The 12,560-nt window shown below is 41.9% G+C and overlaps 1 protein-coding gene and 1 long non-coding RNA gene across 12 annotated transcripts in view; one reads left to right on the top strand and one right to left on the bottom strand.

Annotated features, from left to right (window-relative positions):
* Positions 1–8,341, bottom strand: part of LOC146405986 (uncharacterized) — a 436,419-nt gene extending 428,078 nt beyond the window's left edge. The window contains exon 1 of the long non-coding RNA XR_014803169.1: positions 4,263–8,341. This is a non-coding gene — a long non-coding RNA (uncharacterized LOC146405986). The remainder of the gene's footprint in view (positions 1–4,262) is intronic.
* MAP3K5 (mitogen-activated protein kinase kinase kinase 5) overlaps positions 1–12,560 on the top strand; it is a 254,320-nt gene that overhangs the window by 52,800 nt on the left and 188,960 nt on the right. Inside the window, exon 1 of one of the 11 annotated variants that reach the window (XM_021072516.2) lies at positions 9,936–10,067. The exons of the other annotated variants lie outside the window; for them this stretch is intronic. The gene's annotated coding sequence lies outside the window, so the exon portion shown is untranslated. Of the gene's footprint in view, positions 1–9,935; positions 10,068–12,560 lie in introns of those variants that run through there. 11 annotated transcript variants of the gene reach the window in all.

Raw genomic sequence — 12,560 nt, forward strand, 5'->3', positions numbered from 1 at the left:
CCCCCTTTTTTTTAAACTCCCATTATTTTTTAGGCTTTCTTCACCTTGGGTTCCAAACCACTCCCAAGTGGAAGGCTATTCTGACTACATTACTGGTATAAACCCTGGATTACTTTGAAGAGCTCTCAGGATGGGGCAGGCTCATTCATTGGTAATCTTTGTCCATTCGGAAAGAAGCTCCCACCCTCTCAAAAAAAAAAAAAATCTTATCTGAATAGTTACTATTGTTTTACTGGCTTATCTTGGCATCAGCTTCTTGCAGCCTTGTCTTTTATGCATCCAGTGAAGGATACCTATTTCTGATGTTGATGTTGATGTTTCTGGTGATGCCGTTAATCTTTTGTGTCACCCTTACCAGAGTAGGAGGGGAGGAACACGTTTCCTTAGAAACCTAAGCTTAGAAAAGTTTCGTTTACCTAAGGATGACTTTACCAAGGACCAAGGTCTTTCTCTCTCTTTCTTCCTCCTCCTCCGCCTCCCTTTCGCCTCTCTTCCTTCCCTCCTTCCTTCCTTTCTTTCTTTCTTTCCTTCTCCCTCTCACTTCTTTTTTTTTTAATAATAGGAAACCATTACCAAGTCAAATCTTTTAAAAACTTGTCTTGAAAATCAGTTCTCAGGGTGAAACTTGAATTTTCTAAAATAGCATTTCCAAAGAGAACATGTTTTTAACTACTGAGTTGTCAAGACCGTACAGAATCTTCTTTGATAATAATAATGATGGTAATCATAATAATAAAAAGATCAGAGGAGCAAGATGTAGTGGTACAGTTTTCTAGCAACGATCGGGGAGATCAGCTGGATTTCATTCCTTTCATCCATGTGAAATGGACGAAATGCCTTTTTTTGGGGGTGTCAGATGTCTCCTTACTATATCTTTTTAGCTCAGGACCCCAGAGCTGTAGGTTTCACCATCCGATGTATACTCCAGACCTGCGTATGGTTGGACAGATACCTTCAAACTCATTTCCCTACAGAAATTGATCCCTTTCTCTAGTTCCTAGAGAAATGGCACCCAATTTTCAAAACCAGAAACCTTCTCCAGATTCTTTCAAAATAATCATGAATTATATACATATTAGGAATATCCATCCTTTATTTCCCTCAGTGCATGACCTTATTTCCTGAGTTTGATGTTTAGTTTAATTTTATACTAATGCCTGACACATTTTTATAGTCCAAACTAAGTCACTGGGGACTTAAACTTTTGCTTTGAATTGTAGATTCTTGCTTCGTGTGTAGACCTGAGAATTATTCATTGGTATTTTGTTCTAGAAGGTTCAGGAGATTTTTTCACACTTGACTCCTTCCTCCATCTTGAATTAATTTTGTCGTAACGATGTAGGAAAAGCAATGTGTCTGTATCCCAAGGTACCAAGATTGGCAAAAGGAAACAACCTGTGAACTGTATGAAACTTATAGACGTGTTTCTTTAGTTTTTGTGGGGGTGTGTGTGTGTCTTTTCTAGGGCCGCTCCCCAGGCATATGGAGGTTCCCAGGTTGGGATCTAACAGGAGCTGTAGCTGCCGGCCTACGCCAAAGCCACAGCAATGCCAGATCCGAGCCGTGTCTGCGACAACGCCGGATCTTTAACCCACTGAACAAGGCCAGGAATCGAACCCACAACCTCATGGTTCCTAGTCAGATTTGTTAACCACTGCACCACGACGGGAACTCCAACATATTTCTTTAAATAGCACATGATATTTGTTCATGCCAGTCTGAACTGCACCCCTTATTTCTATAAGTGATTTTTTCCTTTCCTGACCTAATGCCCCCCAGCCCATTTCTTGGAGGGAAAGTATCCCCTCCATGGCCTCCCCTTCCTTTGGGGAAAGAGGCAAACTTAAGTCACAGCCATTTAGTTTTTATTTTATGAAAGTCGTTGACTTTCCTTATAGTGTAGCACATAGTTGTGCTTAGCATTATTGATGTAGGTAGTAGCTCTCTGCTCCAGATGCCCCTTTTTTCCCTCACTTATTCATTTGTTTACTCATTCATACATTCGTTCATTCACCCAACATTGGTTGGGTCTGTGTCATGTGCCAGACTTTGGAGACAGAAGGCGGCTAGGACATGGTCTCTGCCCACAGGATACTCAGGTGCTGGTCTTACTCTTTGGTTTCCTATTTGTTTTTCATTTGTTTGTTTACTGTTGCTCTAACCCATTTCTGTATAGTTCTCTCTTCTATTTTTGTAAATCTTTTTAAAATTGGGATATAACCTATACCATAAAATTCACCTTTTTAGTAGACGCACCAAGTGTGCAACCATCATCCATATTTAATTCCAGCATGTTTTTGTCACCTCAAAAATAAACCCTGTACCCATTAGCCATCACTCCCCATGTCCTCTTCTCCCCAGCCCCTGGCAACTACTGTTTTTGGTCTCTATGAATTTGCTTTTTCAGATATTTCATATAAATGGAATCATACAGCATGTGGCATTTTGTGACTGGCTCTGCATAATGTTTCCAAGTTTCATCCATGTTGTAACCAAGTGTCAATATTTCATTCCTTTTTCTGGCTGAACACGGTTCCATTATATGGGTATATAACATATTTTGCTTATTCATCAATTGATGGACGTTTGGGTTGTTTCAGGTTTTTGACTACTGTGAATAAATCTATAGTGAACATTTATTTACAAGTTTTGGGGTGGGCATATGTTTTCAAGTCCCTTAATTGTATACCTAGGAGTGGAATTGCTGGTTCATATGTTAACTAAACTTTTTGAAGAACCACTAAAACATTTTCTAAAGTGGCTACACCATATTCTGATACCACCACCAATGAATGAGGACTCCAGTGTAAATCCACCCTTACCAGTGCATGTTAGGTCTGTCTTTTTCATTCTAGCCTTTCTAGTGGGTGGTAACAGTGGTACCTCTTTGTGGTTTTGACTTGCATTTTCCAAATGACTAATGATGTTGAACATGTGCTTATGGGCATCTGCATATCTTTTTTGGAGAACTGTCTCCTCATATCTTTTGCCCATTTTAAAATTCATCTTTTTATTGTTGAGTTGTAATAGTTCTTTACGTAGTCTCCATATAAGTCCCTTATCAGACATATGATTTGCAAATATTTTCTACCATTTTGTGTTTTTTTTCATTTTCTTGATAGTATCCTTTGAAGCACAAAAGTTTTAAATTTTGATAAAGTTCAATTTATTTTTTATTTTGCCCCTTACACTTTAGGTGTCTTACATTAGAAACTGTTGCCCAATCTGAGGTCATGTTGGTTTACACCTATATTTTCTTCCAAGAGTTGTATAGTTTTTGCTCTTGATTATAGGTCATTGTTCCATTTTGAGTTAATTTTTTTATATCATGCGAAGTAGGTGTCCACCTTCATTCCATTGCATGTGAATATCCAATAGTGTCGGTACCATTTATTGAAAAGACCATTCATTCTTTCGCCATTGAATTTTCTTGGCACTCTTGTCAAAAATCAATTGACTATACAGAGTTCCCATCATGGCTCAGTGGAAACGAATCTAAGTAGTATCCATGAGGACGAAGGTTCAATTCCTGGCCTCACTCAGTGGGTTATGGATCCGGCATCCCCTGTAGTGAACTGTGGTGTAGGTCACAGACACAGCTTGGATCTGGTACGGCCATGGCTGTGGTGTAGGCTGGCGGCTACAGCTCTTCTTCGACTCCTATGTGGGTGCAGCCCTAAAAAGACAAAAAAGAAAGAAAGAAAGAAATCAGTGATTATAAATGTATAAATTTGTTTCTCAGTTCCATTCCATTGATCTGTATGTTTATTCTTATAAACATACAGCTATTACATAATCTTGATTACTTGAGCTTTGTATAAAGGAAGGAACTTTGAAAAGGAAGTGTGAGACCTCCAGCTTTGTTCTTCTTTTTCAAGACTGTTCTGGCTATTTTGGTTCTTTTTGCACTGCCACATGTATCTGAGGCTTGTTCATTTCTGCAAAAAAGATAGTTGGGTCTTCTTACCATTTTAAACTGTCCCTGATAGCCACCTTTACTTTCTCTTTAAAATGTTTCCCTTCCTGTTTCTCTTACCTTTCTTGGCTTTTATGACAGCAAGTCTCAAGTTTTGCTCTTCATTTATTGACTGTTGAACTGATCATTGAACCATAGATTGCACAGTTCTCAGAGTTTTGGCATTTATTGTCATATAACATACCCAGGGGTTGACAGATTACATGTCCTCTCTCTCTCCCTTCTTTCCTCCCTTCCTTTTTTTTTTTTTTTTTTTTTTTTTTTTAATGTCTTTTTAGGGCTGCACCCGTGGCATATGAAGGTTCCCAGGCTAGGGGTCTAATCGGAGCTATAGTCGCCGGACTATGCCACAGCCACAGCAATGCCAGATCTGAGCCGAGCCACGTCTGCAACCTACACCATAGCTTGTGGCAACGCCGGGTCCTTTAACCCACTGAGCAAGGCCAGGGATCAAACCCGCAACCTCATGGTTCCTAGGCGGATTTGCTAACCACTGAGCCATGATGGGAACCCCCCCTCCACGTCTTTTCCTCCTTTATTTCTCTCCATCTCCTTTTCTTCTTCCCTTCCTTCCTTTTGTTCTTCCTTCTCGTGGGTTTGGCACCTGTCAGAATTAGGGATGTTAGTAGAATCTGATTCAGAATAAGTAAGGAATCACTAATTACCTTTATCTGCTTATTGCCTAAAATCTGAATACTTAAATGTAAAAAGTCAAAATAGTTCTTGAACAGGTTACTGTGGTGATAAACTTCTTCCTTGTGATTTGATTTCTTATACAAAACATAGAAAATCTGATTTTTGTGAAAAAAAAAAACATACTGAAACATTCATTTTCCTATAACATGCTCATTGGTTCATGCTCTTTCTAGAAGTACTCCAAGTCTGTAAATATTTCCAAGGTGAGTGGTTTAGCACTCTGTGTTTTGCAGACTCAATATCTTGGTGTTAAGGTATTAGATGGAGAAATAGAGTTTATTAGAGTTAAATTGCCTGAGATTGTCTTATGTTGGTCTTATGTGAAATCTTGTCTGAATTGTTACTTTGACTCGAGCCATCGCAATGACATGCTCTCTGCTCTGTAAATCTTTTTTTTTGTGTGTGTGTGTTTTAGGGCCGCACCAGTGGCCCATGGAAGTTCCCAAGTTAGGGGTCAAATTAGAGCTACAGCTGCTGGCCTACATACAGCCACAGCAATGCCAGATCCAAGCCAGGTCTTCGATCTATACTGCCACTCACGGCAATGCTGGATCCCCGACCCACTGAGCAAGGCCAGGGATCGAACCCCCCATCCTCTTGGGTTAGTCGGATTCGTTTCCACTGTGTCACAAAGGGAACTCCCATTTCTGCAAATCTTTTAATGACCTCTGTCACCAACCACACATTCCAACCTGTCTAGTTGAGCCAGATATCCTATACCTTGTACTCCCAAACCCAGTTGTTGACTGCTGTGTCTGGTAATGAAGGGTCTCAGTCAAAAACGCCAGTAATCAATCAGCCAGTCCATTACCATGGGTGAACCGAGGCAAAGCAGGTGTGGATGTTTGAAACAGCAAACTTGACCTGCTTGGCTATGAGACCAGTGGTGCCCGGCTGTGTTTGTTTTTAAGTTGTGAAGTGATCCCAGAGGTCATTCTTCTGGACAATTCTTTGCTGAGTTATTGCTTGGCTTTGTTCTGAACGGGAAACCAGAGCGTCAACTCAGAAACAGGCTCTTGGGAACAGCTGGTGTGGATCTGCAGGTGAGGTATTTTTCTGGACAAGCTCTGACTCCTCTGCTGAGGGGGGGTAGGGGTCCTGACTTCAGCTGCAGCTTCCTGGGTTGTATGCTGTACCAGGTAGACTCTTGACCACTTCATGACCTGTGGTGCAGCTGGGAGGACTTTTCAGGGACAGGAGCCATTTCCTGGAATGTTCAGTGGATTGTTATCTCCACTGATCAGAGGACTAGAAAAAAAAAAAATCATGTCTTCCTCGAGAACAGAGAGAAGTCATGTATTGTAATGAGGGAAACGTGGACTTCAGCTCGGATACACCTCTGAGCTTGAGCCTTGACCCTGCCACTTTCTGTTTCTGGGTCCTTACTTCTCTAAGCCTTATTTTCTCATCTCTGAGATGGAGGTCAAAGCCGTCACTGCCTTATAGGTCTCCTGAGAAGGTTCAATGGGATTTTGCATGCAAGTAGCGTTGCACAGTGCCTGGCAGGTCAGAGACTGCTGGCATAAAAAGGACTTTAGAGGCCATTTAATCCAATACTTTATCTGAGGTGTGAATCTACCAAGAGGCTCTTAGTTGTGCTTCTGCTTCATTGTCATATTGCTTCCTAACTTTGATTTTGGTTGTGGAGGTTCCTACCAATGACTCCTGCCTTTAGGATACTGTTTAAAAAGTTCTCTGCTACCTGGGCTGGGAGAGGGACATGATTCTGGAAGCAGATGTGAGGCAAAAGTGGTGCCCAAAGTGACAGATTTGCAGGGAGCTGAGAGATGACCCCAAAGGGTTCACACGTTTCAGCTCTTGAGATGCGGTAGAAGAACACATGCTTAGGATTAGGAGGTCTGCTTTGAGTTTCACTTCTGCCTCGCATACCCTCTCTGCCCATGAGAAGGCCTATATTTACGCTTTGTGAAGAATTGTGAGAATTGACAGAGAGCTAAACATGCAAGGAGTGGGCAACATTTATATTATCACAGTGTTGACATATTTTTTTGAGAAATCTGTTTCATTTTCCTGTTGGCTGCGTAACAAGCCCTACAAAGTGCCGTGGCTTTTGACAGCAACCTGTTATTATCACTCACAATTTACTAGGGTTGACTAGGTTCAGCTGGGCGGTTCTTCCATTTCTTTCTTTCTTTTTTTTTTTTTTTTTTTTTTGTCTTTTTGCCATTTTTTGGGCCGCTCCTACGGCGTAGGGAGGTTCCCAGGCTAGGGGTCCAATCGGAGCTGTAGCCACCGGCCACAGCCACAGCCACAGCAACCCGGGGATTGGAGCTGCATCTGCAACCTACACCACAGCTCACGGCAATGCCAGATCCCTAACCCACTGAGCAAGGCCAGGGATCGAACCCGAAACCTCATGGTTTCCAGTCGGATTTGTTAACCACCGAGCCACGACGGGAACTCTGGTTCTTCCATTTCTTATGCACTTGGTTGGGTCTGCAGCCATGTGGTGATTGGACTGGGCCAGGCTGGCCAAGAGGGCTCATTCTTATCTCGGGAAGTTGGTGCAGGCTCTCTGCAGGGGCCTCAGTTCTCCTCGTGGCCTCTCCACTCGGCCAGGTTGGACTTCCCACATGGGGTTTTGCATTCTGAGAGGGAGTGTTTCATGAGTGAGCATTCTCGGAAGAAGGAAGTGGCAGCTGTTAGTTCTCTTATGCTTTGGTCTCAGAATTCTCAGGACATGTGCATGCTGCATTCTTTTGGTGAAAGCAGTTACAGTGAGCATCTAGTCACAAGAGGAGAGGGATTTCTCTGTGGAGCAGTGGGCATGTGCAGCCTGGGGCTAAAGATCGACAGTGCCCATCTTTGGAAACACATGAATGGTCTTGCTTCTTCTGCACATCACGTGGCTGGGCGCACATGCAGGGGGCTGATCACCCGTCAGTAGCTCTTTGCCTGCTTCGCTGGCACCTAGTAGCTGAGTCACGGAGAGTAGCTGAGTCACGGAGAGTAGCCTGCGCCTCAAGTAGAGTCATTGAAGTTTGAGAAAGAAGCAATTAAAACTCAAAAGACCAGGTACCCAAATGGATTCAGCAAGAACATGCTTTGCATGGAAAACATTTTTTTGCCCCTATGATTTTTTTTCTCTACAAATGGGGCTGGTAGAACATTTACTGTCAAAATACCATCCTGAGACTTTGTGTTGTCCACTAGAACAACATGTGCTTGAGAGCTGACCTGTTTCCCAGAGTATTTGGGTCTACTGAGATGAGATGGTTGAACAGAGACCGGACAGCTGAAGATCTGTCCTGGATGCTGCTTGAAGTGGACAAGGCAGTGAACAATTTTGTGAAAATCCTGTTTTTATATCAAGGACTTCAGATCGTCACTGAATCATTATATGAAAAAAAGTGGAGATTAAATCTTTGTAAACATCTGTGTAAACTGGAGTTCCCATTGTGGCTCTGTGGAAACGAATCTGACGAACATCCATGAGGATGAAGGTTCGATCCCTGGCTTCACTCAATGGGTTAAGGATGTGGCATTGACGGATGCAGTGATGTAGGTTGCAGATGCTCCTCAGATCTGGTGTGGCTGTGGCTGTGGGGCTGGCAGCTGTAGCTCTGATTCGACCCCGAGCCTGGAAGCCTCCATATGCTGTGGGTGGGCCCTAAAAAGACCAAAAAAAAAAAAAAAAAAAAAAAAAAACCCTATGTACACTAACATGCGTCCGAGATTCATTACTCCATCTTGGCCTTGAAAATAGACAGGCTTTGTCATTTTCTCCCCCTCTGTCTGTGCAAAAAGCAAGGCAGTGAAGGAGTAGGGTCACAGAGAGGACCAAGTGGTAGCAATGGCCGCTACCCAGGGAGCTACCCAAGGAGCTGAGAAGAGGAAGGGCAAGAGACCTTACCCGAAGGTCAGGTGCAGATATGGGCATGTATTTTATGAATTGGTTTAATCTGCAGGCAACCTGCAGGGAGGTTTGCAGCGGCATTAAAGTTTCCAAAGAGATAAAGACACAGTACAGGAGGTACTTTCTCTTGAGTAATTCCCCTTGCTGCGTTCCCCTTACTTGGCTTCAGAAACTCAACCAGAAGTTTACTTTTCCTTTGTCCTTTTCCTGCTCGAAGCCCTCCACCTGCTTTATCTTGCCCCCTCCACCCCCATTCTCTGCCTTATTTCTGGCACCATCCACGGCTGGCTGAACCAGTGAGGAGCATGCGCCAACTTTTCTTTCTAATCTTTGCTCACAGAACACCTGAGAGTCATGTGCAAACATGGGCAGACAGTTCTTGGCTGTGTGTCCTATCAAATGTACTGTTTATATTTGGCAGAAGCATTGGTTCTTCTATTTGGTGCACAAACTGTGTCCAGCTTTAACCATACAAAGCCAGTTGTTCTCTTTGCTCTTTCCCATCTCCACCCACCTCCCCATTTGCTACTCTGCCTCTTTCTTGCAGTGCTTCTCTGGCTGGGCTATCAGTATAGATTTTCCTTTCTTATTTTTGCCCCTTACTGGAAACAGACAGTGCTCCCCTCTGCTAAAATCAGAAACCAGAAGTCTTTGCCTCCCTTCTTTTAAGGTCATGGATTTTAAACTTAAAGAAGTTGAAGAGTTAATTTTTAAAATTCTTTTGTTTCCTTTATTGGTGAGTAAAAAACAGGTGATCTTTAGTTTGGGGTAGAATTGCTGATCCAGGTGGTCTTCCCCAAATGCTTTCATTCTATCTGCCTTTGCTCTCAAAGGGCCGTTTGGTAGCTCACCTTTCTTACCTTCCTTCTCCATCGCTCCTCTTTTTTGCTGTCTGAGTAGTTGCTAGGAAACGGCTTTCTAACCAGCGCAGTTTCTTGCTGAGGGCTCCTGACCAGCTGCAGGAGGAAGCTCAACCTGTTTAGCACGGCATGCAAAGTCTGCCCCGGTTGGGCATCCATCTGCCTCCACTTCAGCTCCCTCTCGTAAGCCCTGTGAGTGGACCTAGATTCACCCATATTAGGATGGTTTCTCTAATAAATCAAGCTCAGGGATCTCTCCATTTTTGTGTGCCTATATCATTTTCCATTTGCTATTTTATTTTTCCCCCTGTTAAGTTCTTTAGTGTTACTGTGCTGGTAGTTGCTAGACCCAGCGACTTGGGAAAATGGGACCCATTCTTCTAGGCTCCTTCCTCCTTCCTGCCTGGAATTCACTACCCTCGATTCCTGGGGAGTTCCTTTGCATCCTCTGAGAGGTCAGCTCTGTAAACCTCTCCTCAGGCACCCCACAGGGGCAGTTGGTAACTCCCTCTCCTGTCTCCCCCAGTGCCCGCTGCTGCTGGCTTCTGCTGCATTTTCCTGATTGGCCTCCCTGCTGAGACTGTTAGTTTTTAAAGTGAGATTAAGGCCAGTTTTCTTCATTTTTGTGTCCCTGATGCTCACCTGTAGTAATTGTCTGGTAAGTATTTCTTGAGTAAACAAATAGTGCCATGAATTCAATGCATTGAACATATATGGCTTAATGATTTGATCGTTTTCATGAGCAATACCTTATGTTAGAGCTTTATTCAGAAAAGCCTTTTGTTCTAGTTGTTGATCATGACTAAAAAGGAAAGCTGATCAGTATGTACAATGGCACGTGCCTTGAAATTTAGTGTAAGATTTACTAGTCTTTTTTTGGGGTCCTTTTAGGGCTGCATCCACAGCATGTGGATTCCCAGGGTAGGGGTTGAATCAGAGCAGTAGCTGCCGGCCTACACCACAGCCACAGTAACACCAGATCTGAGCTGCATCTGTGACCTGCGCCACAGCTCATGGCAACGCTGGACCCTTAACTCACTGAACAAGGCCAGGGATGGGACTTTCATCCTCATGGATGCTAGTCAGATTCTTTTCCACTGAGCCACCACAGGAACTCCTAAGTTACTAGTCTTAACTGCCTTTAAATCCTTCATTGTTTTTGGAAGGGGGAAAAAATGGACTGGTGACAATTATATGTTATTGACTGCTGACTATAATTTGCTGTTTTCGCCTGATATGTTCATGCGATTTTCTGGCAATTGGAATATCCCATTCGGATACCATTTAAAAGTGCCGTATCACTCTTCTCCGCAAATGACAGAGGACTGATTGAATTGTCCCATGTGCTTCCTATCCTGCTGTCCCTGGTGCCCATCAGAACAGGATTCAAAGTTAGGCAGTGATGGTAGCCCCCTTTCGTGGCTTACTGCATTCATTTGGTCCCTGTAGACACAGAAAAGTTTAGGTAAAGACTTTCAAGATTCAGTCCCTGCCTCAGTAACTTAAACATGTATAAAAATGTTGTTTTAGCTTCTGTTCATTTCTCCTTTAAAGTTCTACCGACTTCTTCCATGATAATAGTGCATACGGCCTGCTCTTCAAAAATAGGGGATAGTTTGTGTATGGATAGTCTTTTGCATCCTCAAACTTGTGCTTTATGTGTAGGTTTTATACACTGGCTACTTTAGGAAACTTTCTTCTTTAAAGATCATCTCAGGACCACGTTATTCTTAGGTTACAATGTAGACTTTTGTTACTGATTCCTGCCTTCGGCAGTGGGAACTAGGGCACCTTCATGAATCAACCTCTTATTCATCTTTGTCCCTATCGTTCAGCCTGGCACCTGCCATGTAAGACTGATTCAATAAATATTTATTGAATGAACAAGTCAGTAAGGCTACATGGAGACCAATTTACTTTCATAAGCCTCTGCTTAACAAAGGTGTGGCACGTAGAAACATAAGCGAAAAATAGGATTCCTACCATGAATGTAAGATGTGCAAAAACTCAAAATATTTTTATTTTCTCAGAGGGAACTAACAGTTTTAATCAAGGCACTTAAACACTTAAACCTGATTTGATTACTTATAAATTATTAGAGTATAAACAAAGCCTTAACTTATCAATTTGCCAGTTGCTTCCTGCTAGTCTCTGTGTATTTGATTTTTCTAGGCTCAAGTAAGGGAGGGGTAAAAATGTTTGCTTCCAAAATCTATGGATCTAGGCTGACTGCTCTAACTACAAAAATTATTTGATATGCCTATTAAAATTGTGAAAGGGGTGGTCAGAGTCTATGGTTTTTTTTTGTTTTTTTTTTTTAATGGGAAGCAGAAGGTATTATTAGTCATAGTAGTAGCTTAGAATCCTGGAAGAATGCCTCAGAGAGCTATAGATGCAGCGTAAAGTCAGAGGCTGTTTTCATTTGGCTCAGTTTTCATCTTATAAGGTTATAAGACATCATAAAATATAAAAATTAATCAAAATAATAAAAGCGACTGGAAAATTCCAAAGCTTTGTTATGTAATGACTTTTTTCCAGTGCTTTAAAATATTATGTAAGAATAAACTTTGCAGGGGCAAAGAAGCTTACTTTTAAAATGCCTGCAGATTATTTAATTTTAAATTTTAGTGTGATGTAAGGACATCAGTTTTTAGGGTATTTAAGTAAAAGTAGAATCAAAATAATATTTGCTCCTAAATTACTAAAGTACCTAATGTACTAAAATATTTAAATAAACTCTTACTTTGGGTGCCTTATTAAAATGGGCATTAGTTAGTTACACAAAGGCTATTACTTTAGTTCCAATACTTTTATATAACACTCATGACTACTTTACCACTTTAAATGGTTTCATTTTTATGTTCTCTGTTTTATATCTAAAATATATTCAGGGGGAGTTTCCTGGTGAAAACCATAATTCAAAAAGATACATGCACCCCAGTGTTCATTGTAGCACTGTTTACAATAGCCAAGATATGGAAGCAACCTAAATGTCCATCCACAGAGGAATAGATAAAGATGATGTGGTACATATACATAATGGAATATTACTCAGCTGTAAAAATGAAAAAATGTCATTTGTACCAACAGGGACAGACCTAGAGATTATCATACTAAGTGAAGTTAGTGAAAGACAAACATTGTATGATAT

This window comes from Sus scrofa, chromosome 1 (genome assembly GCF_054392235.1).
Source record: "Sus scrofa isolate SSC_HxYL_T2T_F1_AM1 chromosome 1, Sscrofa_HxYL_maternal_Yorkshire_Landrace_v2.0, whole genome shotgun sequence".
NCBI classification, from domain to species: Eukaryota; Metazoa; Chordata; class Mammalia; order Artiodactyla; family Suidae; genus Sus; species Sus scrofa.